Source organism: Hyperolius riggenbachi, chromosome 11 (assembly GCF_040937935.1).
Source record: "Hyperolius riggenbachi isolate aHypRig1 chromosome 11, aHypRig1.pri, whole genome shotgun sequence".
Taxonomy (NCBI): domain Eukaryota; kingdom Metazoa; phylum Chordata; class Amphibia; order Anura; family Hyperoliidae; genus Hyperolius; species Hyperolius riggenbachi.
Window position 1 is genome coordinate 119,745,496 of NC_090656.1, and position 19,659 is coordinate 119,765,154.

Consider the following 19,659-nt stretch of genomic DNA (forward strand, 5'->3'; position numbering starts at 1 on the left):
TCCTCCTCCAGTTCCACACCGTTCCACACAGTTGGACATGTTGGGGTAAAGTGCATGATTGCCAGGGGCGCCTCTAGCCATTTTGTCACTCCAGGCGAGAAAACCTGTGTCTCGCCCCGCCCCCCCACCCCCGGCACATTGGTGCGCCCTCCATGAAAATTATTGTAATGTGTCAGCGTTTCGCTAGAAAACAATCATAATGTGACAATGTTTCACCAGAAAAAAAATGTAATGCAGCAGCGTTTCACCAGAAATTACACTTATTGCGGCAGTGTTTCACCAGGAAATACATGTAAATGCGGCAGCATTTCACCAGAAAATACAGGGCTCCTCTTCCCCACCTGCCCCCTTCCCATTAGTTCCCACTAATAGCCCTGCTACCTGCCTGCACCTATAAGGAAAAAAAAACATTTACTCACCTGCAGAAGACTCCTCTCCCAGCCTCCCTCTGGCGTGCAGCAGCTTCCCCGATGATCTTCGTGCAGCAACTCTTGCTGCAAAACTCCCGTGCTGACAGGCAGAACAGGGCTTTGGGAAAATTGCACCCGAAGCCCTGCACTGGAGACAGAAATAGTCTCCAGTGCAGGGGTTAGGATGCCATTTTTCCATAGCCCTGCTCTGCCTGCCTGAACCCTGCAGAAGTGAGCTTATGGGCTCCGGCCAGTGAACTGGTGCAGCAACTATTACACGGCGCAAGCCAGTTCACCACCTGGGGACACACCATCTGGCGAGGGGGTGGCTGCAGTCCCCTCTGTGCCTCCCCTCCCCCCGCACAGCACTTGTGACCGTCTGGTTGGCCTGGTGGACCAGGTGACTCTGCAAGAGGGTCAGAAGGGACAGGAGGCACAAAAGGGGACACAAATAGTCACAAAGGAGGACAGAAGGAGTCACAGGGACTAAAGGAGGTACAATGGGGGACAGAGTGAGGAACAAAGGGGGACAGAAGAAGGCACACAGGGGGACATAGGGAGGCACACAGGGACAGGAGGAAGCACGAGGGTCAGAAGAAGTCACAAAGGAGAACAGAAGGAGGCACAAAGGGACAGAAGAAGGCACACAGGGGGACAAAAGGAGGTACACAGGGGGACAAAAGGAGGCACACAGGGACAAAAGGAGGCACACAGGGGGTCAAAAGGAGGCACACAGGGGGTCAAAAGGAGGCTGCACAAGGCACAGAGGTGGCAGCTGCCTGCAACTTACACTAAGTAGATGCAGCAGAAGCAAGTAATAGAACACCTACTGGGTGTGGCTTAGTCCAGGGGCAGGGCTTCATTTGGGGGCGAGGCTTAACCCAGCTTCCTGGAGCCCCCAGGACCAATGGCACTCCAGGCAATGGCCTGTACTGCCTATGCCTAAAGGCTCACCTGATGATTGCCATCACCTGCAGGGGTCGGGACCCCTTTACGCTAATGAGTAGCAACATACCTGTTTCTGTAGAGGGAGGGTCTTGGGTACATACTAAAATGGCTTCTGGTGGGCAGGTGAGGAAGAGAACAATGTGTTTGGAGTAGGTCATACATCGTTGTTGCTAGAAAATCTGGGTAAAAATGTGGCATGCCAGATCTTTAAAGTGCATCTAAACAGAGAGGTATGAATGTTTCCTTTTAAACAATACCAGTTGCCTGGCAGTCCTGCTAATCGCTTTGGCTGTGATAGTGGCTTAATCACACGTCTGAAACAAGCATGCAGCTAATCCAGTCTGAGAAGTCAGTCAGAGCACCTGATCTACATCCTTGTTCAGGGGCTGTGGCTAAAAGTATTAGAGACACAGGATCAGCAGGAGAGTCAAGCAACTGGTATTATTTAAAAAGAAAAATCCATAAAATCCATATCCTTCTCAGTTTAGGTCCACTTTAAGAGATGCTAGGTGGGGGTAAGGGCAGGGGGCTCCTGTGCACATGCTAGATTCTTGGCGGTGATGGTCCTTACCAGCTGTCTCAATTAAGTGTCATCTTATATGAGATACCTAGTTAATGCCTGTAAATTAAATCTAAACGTTATACAGACATTTTGTCCCTCACTTGTTTTTAAGGATAAAAAAATAAAAGTGTTACTCCCATTCCTAGCCCACTAATACTTTTTTTTTCTTTAGAATGTTATGTAAAGTGTTAGAAGAAGGAAATGTATGTGCCAGAGGCACCATGGAACTTCGGGCACCGCCAATGGCACCCATAGTAATTTCGAATACAGGTGAAAATTTGTTTGCCGTTGGCACTTGATAAAATAGTGGACGCTGGGGCTTACCCACTATGCAAACGGATTACAAGCGCCCATTATTTGGAGCCACAATTTGCTTAGCAGGCCTCCCTGCTGCCCATTGTTTTATCAGCCCCCACATTTCATCCTTAAAGTGGACCCAAACTAAAAAATACAAGATTTCAGAAAAAAAATCTATTTAAAAAATTATAATAATAAATAGCATCCTTTTTTCAGCTGCATGATGACAAATATAATATATTTTACATTTATTGGAGGAACCCCTCCCTTCCTTTCATATTGCCGGGACAGAATCCGGCAAAATGCTGGAGTAGGTGGTGTCCAGCAAAGGAGGAATTGCTAATGGCTGCCCCCAGTATAACCCTAGTTATGCAAAGAGGAGGGTGAAAAGCATGCACTGAAATGCTCATAGGCTTAAAGGAGTGTTTATTTATCTTTGTATGTGTCAGAGTGGTGCAACTAAATACTGTATTTTGAATTAAAAAAAATGTTTGGTTTGGGTCCGCTTTAAGCTGAAATTACTATGGACTCTCATGGCAGCACCCAAACTTCTGCAGCATGCAGCATTCCCATTATTGGGAAGAGGTGGCAGTTAGGGTTAGGCATGTGGGAGGGACTGTTAGGGTTCAGCATGGGGGGTTAGGCATCAGCAGGGGGGTAGATAGGGATCAGTAGAGGGCAATGACATATCAAGAGGGGTGCATACCACCGCTCCACTGTCTGCCTCCACTATCCCCCCCACCCCCACCCCGCTACCTTAGACCCTCTCCGTGGTACCAGACTTCAGATCATTGGCAACAGCAGAGACAGAGAGCACACCAAAGCTACCCGTGCACACTGTAGTCCAAATTATGTCATTGGTCACTTCCTGCATTTGGAGTATGCTAGACTTAGGTAGCTTGTGTGCCCTTTCTGCTGCGCTGATCTGAGGTCTGTTACTATGACTCCGGTCTGTTACTATGACTCCAGGCGGAGAAGTAGCTCAGTCAAGCAGCGGCAGGGGTATGATCTGAGGTCTGTAATTGCACCCTGGCCCAGCCTGCACCCTTCCCCAGCCTCCTTTCAGCCTCAGCCTGCCCCAGCCTGCACCCTTCCCCAGCCTCCTTTCAGCCTCAGCCTGCCCCAGCCTGCACCCAGCCCCAGCATGCACCCAGCCCCCGCTTGCCTTCAGCCCCAGCCTGCACCCTGCCCCAGCCACCCAGCCATCACCCAGCCACCACTCCGATTAAATATATATATATATATATATATATATATATATATATATATATATATATATATATATATATATACACACACATACACACACACTAGTGACCTAAGCCCGTTTAAGAACGGGCCCTAGGTCTGTCCCCGCCGCGCATGCACACCCACACACCATGCACACACGCCCGCCTGGCCCACCCCCTGGCCCGTCCTGCATCCTGTCCCAACGGCTATCAGAGCAGAACATGCGCAGTAGCCCAAAAGCACTGACACAGGGGCAGGACGCGGGGAAACTTGTATATTAATAGGTAGGAGATATATATATATATATATATATATATATATATATATATATATATATATATATATATATATATATACACACATATCTTAACGCATCTGCCTATTTCATTTGTTTATGGTCTGTGAGGCAGCTGGCTACTTGTATTTTATGTGGAGGTGTGTGGCTACTTCATTATTTTATCTGGATGATTGTGACAATTTAATTTTTATTGGATGGCATGTAAATACTTGAAGTATCTGATGGCATGTGACTACTTGATTCTTTGAAATATTTACATGCCGCCCAATAAGTCATAATCATCCAGAAAAAAATAAGAAAATAAAAGAATTAAAATAATGAAGTATTCACATGCCATTAGATAATTCTTTATCTGGAGGAATGAAACTATTTGATTATTTTATCTTGAAGCATGTGACCAGAGCTGGATCATCTACACGGCAACTTAAAGTGACTCTGTAACAAAAATTACAACGTTTTTTCTACCATCCTACAAGTTCCTAAACCTATTCTAATGTGTTCTGGCTTGCTGCAGCTCTTTCTACTATAACCATCTCTGTAATAAATCAATGTATCGTTCCCCTGTCAGACTTGTCGGCCTGTGTCTGGAAGGCTCCCAAGTTCTTCAGTGTTGAACTGTTCCTCTATGCACACTCCAGTGTGTGTTTTATTTACATAAGCCAGCAGCTTCTCTGCTATCTTATCTTAAAAATAGTAAAATGTATTTAGAAAATAATAAAATAAATATTTATATAAAAAAATAAATATTGCGATCAGACCCCACCAATAGAAAGCTCTGTTGGTGGGGAGAAAAGGGGGGGGGGGGATCACTTGTGTGCTGACATGTATGGCCCTGCAGTGAGGCCTAAAAGCTGCAGTGGCCGATGTAGTGAAAAATGGTTTGGTCTTTAGGGGGTTTTAGCACTGCATAAACTCTGGTATTTGGGTAACCCAGCTTCTTAATTCTAGTATCTAGGGACAACACATTTGTATTATCACAGTAGTGCAGCCCGCAGATAAAAGCTAAACTGCTTGTAGTCTCCCAAGCAAGTGACCTTTTAACCAATAAACAGGGAGGGCATGGGAAAAGGAGTGGGGAGGGCATGATTTCAGTGTTTGCCATAGGCGCCATATTACCCAGATACACCTTTGGTAACGGGAGGGTTCCGGAGTACATATGGGAAGTTGGGTGCAGGGCAAGCTGAATGATGGCTCTCCTTGCTGCCGCTAAACTCCCTGGTGGCATTAAATACTATTACCCCTCCGAATTGTAGCAACTCAGAGGGTGGTGTAATTCAAGGTCTGGCGATCGCCTGGTCCCTGAATTACTCTTGTGCATGTCACGCATCATAGCCTTGCTGTCAAAAACCTGTGCGGTTCATGCCTTTTTCATGATTGCTAACTCAGTAAAGGTCCGGCCTTTAAAGCGTTGCTATCATTTAAATCTGGCATAGCGGGGACTGAACCTTCTATAACAGTAGTTATAGATTGATGGTATACCTTGAAATGAATCAAAGCACTCAGTATATGATTTTATATAAAAAGAATGTATTTGCTTAACATACAGCATATATACAAAATATGAACAGTTCCAAGTAGCGTTTCCTTCTAATAGTATTCCATCTCATCAGGCTTTTAAAGCCAAGCAATCATCAAACTTCTAAGCACATTCAAAAAAGAATATAACAGTTGTGTTATGTAGAATAGGATCAAAAGTAGTCTCATCTGTATTAATAGCTGTGTACAGGTAGTCCTCGGTTAACGAACGAGATAGGGACTGCCCACTCGTTCTTAAACTGAATCTGTCCTTAAGTCGGGACAGCCACTTTTGCCCCCGTTTAAAATGCAGAGTTTTGCAGCGGAAGGTAAATAGAGGCCATCTCACCTTATCCTCGGCGGTAGAAGGTCCCCTCGTGGTGCCCGGAAGCTGCGCAGCCCGACCTCTTGCTCCATCCACTGTTGCCCGGCGACTTCTGGCTTCACATGCGGCGCATAATGACGCAATTAAGAAGCACCAACACTAGGGGGCTCTTCCTGATTGTGTCATTATGTGCCGCATGTGAAGCCAGAAGCGAGAGGACGGGCTGCGCAGCTTCCGGGCACCACGAGGGGACCTTCTACCGCCGAGGATCAGGTGAGATGGCCTCTATTTACCTTCCACTGCAAAACTCTGCATTGTAAACAGGGCACAACAGGTAGTCCCCGGCGAGCGTGACGTCATGCGATGGGGCGGAGCTATGGTCGTGGTGTTCATATCGGCGGGTTTGTTCGTAAGTCAGGCGTTCGTAACCCGGGGACTACCTATATCTAGTAGCGGTGTAAAAACTTGTAGTAATCTTCTTGGAAAAATATTAAAAATAGCTTCTAAAAAAACTTCTTGCTAACATCTTAACAGAACTTAATGCTGAAAAATTAAGTAAATCATCAAAATATTAATCATATTACCCCTTCTCTGTCATCTCTTTAACATTTAGAACCACGTGTGGGAAGGTAGCTTCTGGCTTAGTAGGTGTCTTTCAGGAGAGATTCGGTCTGGATGTCTCTGAAAGCTCTCAAAGCCACCTATTTTTATACACATGGATTCAATGTGGCTGCCTAATTTGGAATTTCCCTGAATCTCTGGTTCTGATCGGCTGAAATTTCCATGCGTAACTCGCTATCTTGTTCTGAATACTGTAAATAGTTGACATTTAAAATAACCATAACAGTTTTTATTTACAATTCCCTTAATTCTCTCAACTGTGGGAATTAATGTCATTTGAAATGTTTACACATACTGACATTTGGTTATCAGGTTATTTTTGATGCAGTTGATTAAAAATGGATGTCACCAGCCATCTTTTCTGCTGATTTAACTTATTTGCCCCTGACATTGGGACTTTCAAACATTAACCAATGTCATTCATGACACATTTCTGATAATATGTCTTTCTGCTAATTAGTTTGGAATGTGTCTGTCCTTCTCCAAAAATAAAATTGGTCATGTTGACCCAGTAACACAGACCTATAAGAGTCTTAAGCAATTGAAAGCTTATTGAAGCACACAGGACTTCCCCCATGTACTTATTTAAACATAAAACTTATATAATTCTTAAAACAATCCTGCAAGATATAATTGCATGTTAAAACCCAATAATTTTAAATCAATTTCTATATAATTTTTCTCTTAACCTCCCTGGCGGTAACCCCGTGTGTGACACGGGGTAAGCCGCCGGAGGGTGCCGCTCAGGCCCTGCTGGGCCGATTTTCATAATTTTTTTTTTGCTGGACGCAGCTAGCACTTTGCTAGCTGCGCCAGCACTCTGATCGCCGCTGGCCCCCGCCCGATCGCCGCTATTTGCTGCGGCGCGCGGCCCCCCCCCCCCCAGACCCCAGCGCTGCCTGGCCAATCAGTGCCAGGCAGCGCCGAGGGGTGGCCCGGGACTCCCAATGACGTCCCGACGTCAGTGACGTCGGTGACGTCATCCCGCCCCGTCGCCATGGCGACGGGGGAAGCCCTCCAGGAAATCCCGTTCTATGAACGGGATTTCCTGATCGGAGATCGCCGAAGGCGATCGAAGCGGGCGGGGGGATGCCGCTCAGCAGCGGCTATCATGTAGCGAGCCCTCGGCTCGCTACATGATTAAAAAAAAAATTTTTTTTAAAAAAACTGCTGCGCTCCCTCCTGGCGGTATTTTTCATACCGCCAAGGAGGTTAATAATAAATACATTTAATAATTTCCACCAGCAGATGTCACTATTTAATCATTTTAATAATAGTTGAGAAAACCCCTAATTTTTGTTTTGTATTGTTAATGCCTGTTCCCAAAACATAGCATGTGTTATCAGCTATTAGTGTTCAGCTAGTTGGAATGTCCTTCAAATAAAAACAACATAGAAGATTGTTTATATTTTTAAAATTAAAACAATCTTATGAAAGTTTCACTGTCTAAAATGAACATTCTCATTGGTAAAAAGTCACAGAGTAATATTTAAAGTGGTACCCCAACTTTACAGTTTACAATGACATTTTGCATAGAACATTAAACCTTAAAGAGACTCTGAAGTCTCTTTTTTTTACCTTTTTTTTGTTTAAAAATCCTATTCAGCTTTAATGCCAGAGTTAAATTGCCGCATCCCGGCAACAGAGGAGTGTTTTATTACCAGAGTTAAGCAAAGCTCCGTCATATTATGATTAAGTTCACACTAGAATTCCACACCAACAACCTCCATTTTTTTAGATGTTGACTTGCATTATGATGCAAGTCAACAGACAGATTTATTCAGAAAGAGCACTGACAGAAACAATGCGCTGCTGGCAAGCAGTTGCCATTCTCACTCTTTGTTAAGAGGCCTTCTGAAGTGTCAGTTTATACGAACAAGACGTATTGTGTCCAGTGATGAGGCCTATTTTAAACAGGCAGATAGACTTGTGAAACATTTCTCAGCAAGAGGTTACGAAAAGGAGGAGGTTGAGCAGACAGCACAGACAGTTGCACTATTGGACCGGAAAGAACTGAGAAGGAAAGCAAAGAGAAGTCAACATGACAGAGGTGTTCAATTTATTTCTACATTTGGCACTCATGCAAAGTTGGTAAGAAAAGGTACTCTTAATAACTGGACACATATAGAGGCTTTTCCCCTATTGTCCAAAGTGTTTCCTGCTCCACCATCTTTTGTTTACAGAAAAGGGAAAAGTACCCATGACATGTTGGTTCGAACAGATATAAAGAAAAATCTATCCCAAATGAGTACTTTTTTACCCCAAAAAATGGGCACATTTCCTTGATATAACTGCCAGAATTGCTCCAACATTACAAGAGGTGACCACAATAGACATCCCATGAAGGACATTAAAATTACATTTAATGGGAATTTCTCCTGAATGTTATTTATTTTCTGAAATGTCCTTGTGGGATCGGCTATGTGGGCCAAACTTCCAGACCAGTCTGTGTCAGAATTAACAAGCTATGTAGTGACATTAGACTGTACAAGAAGGATCATGATGATCCTGAAAAGAAATTTGATTCTCCTGTAGGCAAACATTTTTTTTAATACAATCACATGGTCGGTGATCTGTGCTGGTGTGTACTGGAGAAAGTGACAACTGCTGAGGGAGCTGATGGATAGACCTCTCTGTTAAGACATGAAAACAAATGGATTGGCAGGCTAAGTACATTGATCCCAAACCGACTTAATGATGATTTCAATTTGAAATGTTTTCTGTGATCTATTTGCTAGATTTATGTCTCTTTAATTTAGCTACTCTCCTCTCTCATTAAAGAGACTCTGTAACAAAATGTTGAGCCTTATTTCTTCTATCCTATATGTTCCTATAGCTGTTCTAATGTGCTCTGTCTTACTGCAGCCTTTCCTATTTGCACAGTGGCTGTGTTATCTATGTTATATGATCTAATCTTCTCTCTTCTGTCGGCTGAGGCTGGAATGTGTGGAATGTGCTGCACTGCTTGTCATTGGCAGAAGCTATACACACCCTCCCTGGGCCCCCTGCACACTCTGTATGACTTACACACTAAGCTACTCTCAGCGTATCAAATTGCTATGCCTTTTGTTTGTAAACACTGCATAAAAATGGCAATTACAAGCCAGGATTGCAGCACTGTGTTAGGCGGATGTCTTTGCTGACCCCCCCCCCCATGTAAATCACTGTAGTATACCAGAGGTGGGGTGTAGCTATCCCTCAAAGAGAAACTCCAACCAAGAATTGAACTTTATCCCAATCAGTAGCTGATACCCATTTACATGAGAAATTATTCCTTTTCCCAAACAGACCATCAGGGGGCGCTGTATGACTGATATTGTGGTGAAGCCCCTCCCACAAGAAGCTCTGAGTACTGTGGTACTTCTGGCAGTTTCCTGTCTGTGAACCTTGTTGCATTGTGGGAAATAGCTGTTTACAGCTGCCAAAAAAGCATGCAGCAGCTACATCACTGGCCAACAGTAAAAATGTCACCATGTGATAAATGTCAAAATGTGAATCAGGGCTCTAAAAGATTTTACAATGGGCAAACAGTGACTAAATCATTTATACATAATTATTGTAAAAATGAAGCACTTTTTTATTACATTATTTTCACTGGAGTTCCTCTTTAAAAACCTACACACAGTATTCAATTAAATAAAGTACCTATTCGTACTATGAGACACAAGGCAATTGGGGGGTGGGTATAGCATTCTTGTATCACATGGTGTATCTAATTCATGAGGGATCACACCGCTGGGCGATGTGGTGGACACAGCTGAGAGATACACTCAAACACCACGACTGTTGCACATACCCATTAACACCCCTATTCAATCGTTAAGTAACAGTATGAAGGACAACAGTAGAACAAAGGCGTGCATAAATATGTACAGTGTTAGTTGGTGCTCGACATGTTTCATGTAAAAAAGATTTCATCAGGAGCTGAATAAAGTGCTGACATAAAGGTAAGACCCCCACCACATATAGTTCCCTCATATGCAATGCTCAAAATAGATCTCTAACCGCCGGGCGCACTGTGTCCCACGCGCGATCAGCACTGGCCAGCGAGACCCAGGCTTCTCCCCCAGCCGCAAGCATCCCCATTACCTCTGCTGTTCTTCCAGGTACCCGGCGGCCAATCAGGATGGTGGAGCGGCGGTGTGCGGCGTGATGTCGGGGGCATCGTGGAGTCATGGTGGAGTTGAGGGAATAAGTATCCAATACAATGCTAATTTGGGCCAATCAGCTTTATTTTTTTTTCTAAATCCCTCACCTCCCCCATGACCCCACGCCACCACCCAATGTCACGCCGCACCCCACCGCTCTAGCATTCTGATTGGCCGCTGTGTCCCTGGTAGAAAAGCAGAGGTCCGACAGCCAGGGGGAGAAGCCTGTGTGGCTGGTGGCCAGTGCTGATTGTGTGCGGGACCCAGGAAAACGAACTTGCTGCTCTGTAACTCAGCCCGAGCTCAGCTCGGGAGTACCACCAGGTGGGTTAAGCAAGCTGAAATAATGTTTGCCATTAACACAGCAATGTGTGGTGTAGAACTGAAGACACTGTTTTTTTTTTTTTGTTTTTTTTAAATCAAATGTTTTATGTTGCTTTAGGAATCATGCAATCAGATAATCCAAGCAAATTTTCTTTAAAGGAGAACTGTAGTGAAAGGTATATGGAGGCTACCATATTAATTTCCTTTTAAGCAATACCAGTTACCTGGCTATCCTGCAGATCCTCTGCCTCCAATACTTTTAGCCATAGACCCTGAACAAGCATGCAGCAGATCTGGTGTTTGAAATTTTTGTAAGATCTGACAAGATTAGCTGCATGCTTGTTTCTGGTGTGATTCACACTACTGCAGCCAAATAGATCAGCAGGGCTGCCAGGCAACTGGTATAGCTTAAAAGGAAATCAATATGGCAGCCTCCAAATACCTCTCACTACAGTTCTCCTTTAAAGAGTAACTGTCAGGCTGCAGAAGCTAATTTAAACCTCTATTCTCCTGTGTTAAACAGTTTAGAAGGAAGCCCAAAAGCAATTAGTGAAGATAAAAATCTCAGTTACCTTTCATGTGTGCTTATCAGCAAGTCTGTTATTCTTAAGAAGACGCAAGCCGCATATCATACTGCAAAGCATTCTGGGGCTCTCCCCTCGGCTGCTAATGAGAAGTTACAGCAGCTTGTAATCCAGTAGCACTGATAAATCTCGGGCAGACTACACTGCAGGAGTCAGCTATTGTTCCTAGCCACATGGCTCATTAATATTCACTGCACACTGTGTTATTTAGTACAAGCTTATCTGTGATCAGGAAGCAAGCAGGACATGACGACACATTTGACAGAAAAACATGGAGCCTGCCATGAGCTGTCAGGAGCATCATTCTCTGCATATACTATATACAAATTCTGTGAAATCCAAACGTGGACAGTGAAATGCATATGTAATGTAAGTACAGCCAATCTTTAGCTACTGATATATGTGTTTATTTTCTCTGAGACCTTATACCTAACAGCTCCTCTTTAACCTCATATGGATTAGTCTACCTAAAGGCAAAAACATAAAACAATGATAGGAAGGATGCTGACTAGGTCCTACGCTACAGAAAATAATGTGATGGGAGCAGAACAAAATGCAGGGCAATGTTGAATTGTCCTTTGATAGGTTTTACCATGCATACCAATTAAAAAGTAGTTTAGAATTTCAGAGATAAGATAATTACCTGAAAGCTTCCATCATCACTCTTCATGAATGCCAGTCCAATTTTTGATGAAATTTTAAGGTATCCTCCTATTTTCTGAATTGAAACTACTGGCTTGTTATATGGTATTTCCACCCTGAGTAGGAAAAAAATACAAATTACTGGTACTATTTTTTTTAACTAAGCATCAATATGAAACTGTCCCGCAATCACAAATAAACTTCATCGTATAATTCTTTGAGTTGGGCATAGCTGGCATCATTGCTCATGGATTTTCCTTTAAGATTTATCATTTAGGTATCTTTATCCAGGCCACTAAGATGAAACCCCTGGGAGGATTTTCTAGGGGAAAGTCGGGGTTTCGTTCAAGAATGTCAGGGGGAGAGGCCACTTATTCTATTCCATAAAAGCACTATTGAGTGTAACTTTTCAAAATTGGTTTGTATAGTGTACTGGTTAACAGTGATGCTCATCCAACTTTTTTCTGGTATCCGAACTTGGATACGGATTCCAGATAGCTGGATAAATCCGTAATGCACTATCCGAGCGAATCCGGATACGTATTAGGTATCCGGAAATCATTCCAGATACCTAGTTCGGGTACCCGAACCCGGGTAGCGTAACCACGGAGATTACATCCATGACGTCATTGAGCCAATCAGAGGGCTCCCAGCCATAGCCCTAGGAACCAATCACAGAGGGGAGCCCTGGCCAGCCCCTCCTGTATATCAGGAGGGCACCATGATGAGAATCTCGTCCTTGCTTGTGACTGCTCACTGAGAGACATCTCCAGTGGTGTTGGCTAAGCAAGTGCTGTATTACTGAGTTAAACCTAGCGTTTTTGCTCCTAAACACCTGTACTATACCAGTATTTTATTGTTTTTTTAGTTAGCTAGCTTGATTTTGATTTTAGTCAGTGTGACAGTCAGACTCAGTGCTGCAGCTGCTAGGCTAGGTTAGGGCCTGCTGTGTGCACAGGCTAGGCCTGCAGCCAGCCTTAGCTACAGTATAGCTTGTAGGTTATTGAGATTAGATTACTGTACTACTACAAGTCTTATATTGTGTGTAGTTAGTTGTTAGAGAGAGTACTACTACTATGTTACCTTCATTTACTACAGATAGTTACTGCAGTGCTGCTGTTAGAGTCCGTCAGTGTGTGACAGACAGACAGTGTGTGCTCCTGTCACTCCGTCAGTTGTTCTACAAGTTCTACTAGTACTACTACAACTAGTCTACTACTACCAGTTATATATAGTTAATTTGCATTGAGTTAGCTTACTTTAATTGCAGTGCAGTTACAGTGTGACAGATAGACAGACAGTTAGTGTGTCAGTGTGTTTTACTCTGCTGTCACTCCGTTAGTTAAAGTTCTACTACTGCTACTAATTACTAGTACTACTGATTTAAATAAAGTACAAGTATCCCACTTCATTTGGACACATATAAAGTTGTACTATGTCTCCTGGCACTGGCAGCCAGGGAGGGGCAGCATGAAAAGCAAGGGCAATTGGAGAGGGAGCAGCATTGCCGACACTTTCGGCAGTTCTGTCACGTCAGTGTCCATTCCGCCGCTAGCCACTGGCCGTGGACGCACTGGGCGCCTAGCTGTTAGGGGGAGTCACACTACAGAGGTGCAGCAGTGTGTAGAGGCCATTTTCCAGCACAACCGCTGTCTGGAACCTCCTGATGTTAATTTACAGCCATTTCTTTTTTTTTTTTTATTATACCTCCCCACATAAACATTGCTGTTTTTCTTTTAAAACAACATGATGCGTCATGCATCATTTACTATAAAAGAAGTTTTGGAAGCAATTTAAAGGCCACTTCTGGTTTTCAATCCAGATTCCGGATTTCAATCCGGATAATGGGTTCGGATATCTGGATAGACTCAGATTTCCAAATGGTTTGAATCCAGATATCAGGATTTATCCAGATTTTTTGCTATCCGGATCCGGAACAACCCGGATATCAAAAAGAGGTATCCAAGCACCACTGAGGGCTCTGCCTCTAACACAGGAGATCAGGGTTCGAATCTCTGCTCTTTATGTTTAGTAAGCCAGCACTTATTCAGCACCTTGGGCAATACTCCCTAACACTGCTACTGCCTATAGAGCGCTTCCTAGTGGCTGCAGCTCTGGCACTTTAAGTCCATCAGGAGAAAGGCATGATATAAATTGACTGTGTGTCTTCTGTTTGATAAATGGATGTACCACAACTTTGTGTAAGTTAAATATATAATATGGTATCTCTAATTAACCATGGCCGGCCTTTGACCTGTGCGACCGGAGCGATCGCTCAGGGCGCCGGCCGCCGGCTTCCAGGGGGGGGCGCCGCGCTCCTGCCTCCCTGGCCGCATATTTATTATGTGCTGCAGCGGCTGCGGCGACTGCTGCTTGGGCTAGTGCGTCTCCCCCTGGCTCCGCCCCCTGTTGCCGCTGGGGGTGATGGGGGCGAAGACCAGCAACTGCTGCCTCTTGGAGTCACTCAGTGCGAGACTCCGCCTGGCGCTCGGCTCCCGTGATAGGAGGGATGGAGCCAGCCAGGAGCGCTGAAGCACGCAGCACGTGTGCCGGCAGCTACCCTGCCCTGCGACTGTCCTCCTGAGTCCTGCGAGACCTGGCCATCTCCTCTCCTGCTCCCCAAGTGACCACCAAAAGTAAGGCTCCCTCCCTCCTATTCTATGCTTGATGGGGGGGGGGGGGGGGGCGAGCGGGCTAATCTGCTGCCTAACTAAAGGGGAAACTTGCAGCCTAATACACTATATATACACTAAGGGGGATCATATATATATATATATATATATATATATATATATATATATATATATAATGTATACACACACACACACTAAGGGGGGATCTGCCTACATATACACTAAGGGGGGATCTGCCTATATATACACTAAAGGGGGGATCTGCCTACATATACACTAAGGGGAGATCTGCCTATATATACACTAAAGGGGGATCTGCCTATATACACTAAAGGGGGGATCTGCCTACATATACACTAAAGGGGGGAGCTGCCTACATATACAAGACTAGCAGCCTATATACACTAGGGGGGGGGGTTGTCTATAATAGGCAGATCCCCCTCGTGTATATAGGCTGCTAGTCTTGTATATGTAGGCAGATCCCCCCCCTAGTGTATATAGGCTACTTGTCTTGTAAATGTAGGCAGATCCCCCCTTTAGTATATATATATATATATATATATATATATATATATATATATATATATACATACATACACTAAAGTGGAGGATCTGCTTACATATACAAGTCTAGTAGCCAGGGCTGTGCAGTCGGGGCAATTTTGGGCACCCGGAGTCGGAGTCATGGTTTTATAAACTGAGGAGTCGGGCGTCGGAGTCTGGGGGGGGGGCACCAAAATCTGGATACGCTCAGGGCGCTGTGAAACCTAAGGCCGGCCCTGTAATTAACACAAACTGCGCCTGCCAGAATTAGCTCAAATGGGATAAAACATAGTGTCAATATATATAAGAATGATTAGAAGCAAAGTCTTTCAATCGAGTGTTCGCTATCACAGGTCCTTAGATATCAGTCAATGTTAATGTGACAGCGCTCCTCTTCACATCTAGAAATTAAACACAAATAAACAACCGCACATAGTGCATTACTGTAATCTCAGACTTGAAAAGTCCCCCAAACGTGCATGCGTGATATAGAAGTGCTTCACTCGTGATCTATATTAACCCCTCCACACCAGCAGCTCACCAGATGGACACCACCTCACATTCCAGGTGGGTCTAGCGCTTAGCCTTAGAGCGGCCAACTCCAATCACAGTTTCCACACTGCCTTTGTTCACAATCGGATGACTCCACTTTTAATATACAGTTCCACATGTAAAAAATGATATAAAAACATACATAGCGTAATACAGTTTTTGCTGAGAAAATATGGCCTGCGCAGTTTCAGCGCACTCACGTAAGTATGAGGATATAAGGCATCTAGGGCATCACAGCCCAACAGTATGTCTCCTCTGCTGGCGGTACCGGCGTCCCGATTCTCCGCTCCGCGGGGCAGCTTTTTCCCTCACCGTGCGCGTCTCTCCTAATGCCCAGTGATGTCAGCGCTCCTGGTCACGCCCTACGCGTTTCGTCCAATGGACTCATCAGGGGCTGATGTCACTAGGGCGCCGACGTCTCTTATACACTGGGCTAGCCCTAATGCGGACATCATAGCTACCGCTTTCCTGAATGCGCAATTAGTTGTCGCCTGGAACGCACTCATCTTCGCGTTCCCTAATTTCCGCATTCCTAGGCTGCTGCGTCATCAGTTGCCGTCTGGAACGCAATTGTCCTAGCTCTTCCTGATGGCTGAAGGGGTTTCTAGTCACTTTTAGTGCCATCTTGTGGCAGAAAGGCTAACTTTCTTATAAGATTCAATATTTAGCTAAACCTTTCCTTGAATTTAGGCATGCCTAAGCATTACATTATGGAATAGGTCAGGGGTCGGCAACCCGCGGCTCCGGAGCCGCAAGCGGCTCTTTTTCACCTTTGCCGCGTCTCCTAGACCGCGGCTCAGTCGCGGCTCCGGTGCTGCAGGGCTGCCCATTCTGACACTACACCGGTAGTGAGTGTCAGTGGCTGCGGCGCGCTTGTTTCATGTGCGCGTGTGACGTGTGCTGCCAGCTGGCCGGCAGCCTATCAGAGAGGCCGCCGGACCAGTGCAGGGCTTCGGGCGGCCATTTTCCCGTAGCCCTGCAGTGTAGTGCAGGCAGGACGTGACGTCGGGAAGGAAGGAAGAGGAGCCGAGGGAGTTGCGCGCCACAAGGAGGTCGGGACCGGAGGTCGGGACAGGAGGAGATCGTGACAGGAGTACTTCTGACTAGGTGAGTAAATGGGTTTTTCTTTTCAGATCTGCTGAAGGATTTGTGCATATTGGGGTCATATCTGCATATTGGGGTCCATATCTGCTAACGATTTGTGCATATTGGGGTCATATCTGCATATTGGGGTCATATCTGCTAACGATTTGTGCATATTGGGGTCATATCTGCTAACGATTTGTGCATATTGGGGTCATATCTGCATATTGGGGTCATATCTGCTAACGATTTGTGCATATTGGGGTCATATCTGCAAATTGGGGTCATATCTGCTAACGATTTGTGCATATTGGGGTCATATCTGCTAACGATTTGTGCATATTGGGGACATATCTGCTAACGATTTGTGCATATTGGGGACATATCTGCTAACGATTTGTGCATATTGGGGTCATATCTGCTAACGATTTGTGCATATTGGGGACATATCTGCTACCGATTTGTGCGTATTGGGGACATATCTGCTAACGATTTGTGCATACTGGGGTCATATCTGCATATTGGGGACATATCTGCTAACGATTTGTGCATATTGGGGTCATATCTGCTAACGATTTGTGCATATTGGGGTCATATCTGCTAACGATTTGTGCATATTGGGGTCATATCTGCATATTGGGGTCATATCTGCTAACGATTTGTGCATATTGGGGTCATATCTGCATTTTGGGGTCATATCTGCTAATGATTTGTGCATATTGGGGTCATATCTGCATATTGGGGTCATATCTGCTAACGATTTGTGCATATTGGGGTCATATCTGCTAACGATTTGTGCATATTGGGGTCATATCTGCTAACGATTTGTGCATATTGGGGACATATCTGCTAACGATTTGTGCATATTGGGGACATATCTGCTAACGATTTGTGCATATTGGGGACATATCTGCTAACGATTTGTGCATATTGGGGACATATCTGCTAACGATTTGTGCGTATTGGGGACATATCTGCTAACGATTTGTGCATATTGGGGACATATCTGCTAACGATTTGTGCGTATTGGGGACATATCTGCTAACGATTTGTGCGTATTGGGGACATATCTGCTAACGATTTGTGCGTATTGGGGACATATCTGCTAACAATATGTGCATATTAGGGTCATATCTGTTTTATAATGGCTTTGCGGCTCCCAGTTTTTATTCTCTTTTTGGAAACGGGTCCAAGTAGCTCTTTGATTCTTAAAGGTTGCAGACCCCTGGAATAGGTAAAAAAGAGGATATGTAAAAACTATATATAAAAAATCATAAAAATTTTATGAACATACAAAATTAAAAATTAAAAACTGAAGACCTTAAAAATCATATAAATTTATTGCTGTCCATCTGTGAACGATTTATTTATTGAGGCAGCTCCTCCCTCCTTCATTCTAGGCTCATACATTTTCCACTCCCTTTGAGGGGACTTTTGAAAGTGACTTTGGTGTCCCAACCTCTTTGACACCAAGAACCTCCAGTACTCCTATTGGGATGACTGAACTACTGATAGAGTATTTTATTTTTATTTTTATTTTTTATTTTTATTTTGTCCCTGGGGTCACTATTCCCTAGTTCCGATGGGATAGTTAATATATACTTTAGTGCAAGCAGTGGTTAAATACTCCTGGGCTGCAATACCTTGCCAGACCTCTGGGTCAGCGTGCTCACAAATATTAGCCGTTATTTGGACAAAATGGTTGTCACCTCCTCTGTTTACATGCTGGGGTGCCTAAATAGCCCCCCGCCTACAGAGGGAGAATGCTGTGTGTCTCCATCCACCTGTATTCTGTGCCCCTATTTGGCCTCTATATCCACTCCCCTTAACTTGTGTAGTGTTACTTGTACTATATTGGTGACCCCCGCCATTAGTCTGTACAGGAGCCACAGGATTCTCAGTGAACAGTGATCATACAGATCACTGAAAGATTGGCCGTGTTCACCTTTGGGGGATCCTGGAAACTGGGGACTAACTTTGATCTGAGATTGGGTGCCTTTCGATATATAAATCCTGGTTTCTTCGGGAGCACATTCCCAATTGTCCCATCCAGCTGTAAAATGCGCCAGGTTCATGGGGGTAGAATCACATGTTAAGAGGTGGAGAGGCTCAAGTGTAGTACGGGACATCTCCCAGGCGGAGGGGAGGTGGATATTCAATATGGGATCACTTTCCCCCGGGGGACTCAATGTAGAGTTTGATTTAAATTGATTTATCACAAATGATGTATGATCACTGTTCACTGAGAATCCTGTGGCTCCTGTACAGACTAATGGCGGGGGTCACTAATATAGTACAAGTAACACTACACAAGTTAAGGGGAGTGGATATAGAGGCCAAATAGGGGCACAGAATACAGGTGGATGGAGACACACAGCATTCTCCCTCTGTAGGCGGGGGGCTATTTAGGCACCCCAGCATGTAAACAGAGGAGGTGACAACCATTTTGTCCAAATAACGGCTAATATTTGTGAGCACGCTGACCCAGAGGTCTGGCAAGGTATTGCAGCCCAGGAGTATTTAACCACTGCTTGCACTAAAGTATATATTAACTATCCCATCGGAACTAGGGAATAGTGACCCCAGGGACAAAATAAAAATAAAAATAAAAAATAAAAATAAAACTAAAATACTCTATCAGTAGTTCAGTCATCCCAATAGGAGTACTGGAGGTTCTTGGTGTCAAAGAGGTTGGGACACCAAAGTCACTTTCAAAAGTCCCCTCAAAGGGAGTGGAAAATGTATGGGCCTAGAATGAAGGAGGGAGGAGCTGCCTCAATAAATAAATCGTTCACAGATGGACAGCAATAAATTTATATGATTTTTAAGGTCTTCAGTTTTTAATTTTTAATTTTGTATGTTCATAAAATTTTTATGATTTTTTATATATAGTTTTTACATATCCTCTTTTTTACCTATTCCATAATGTAATGCTTAGGCATGC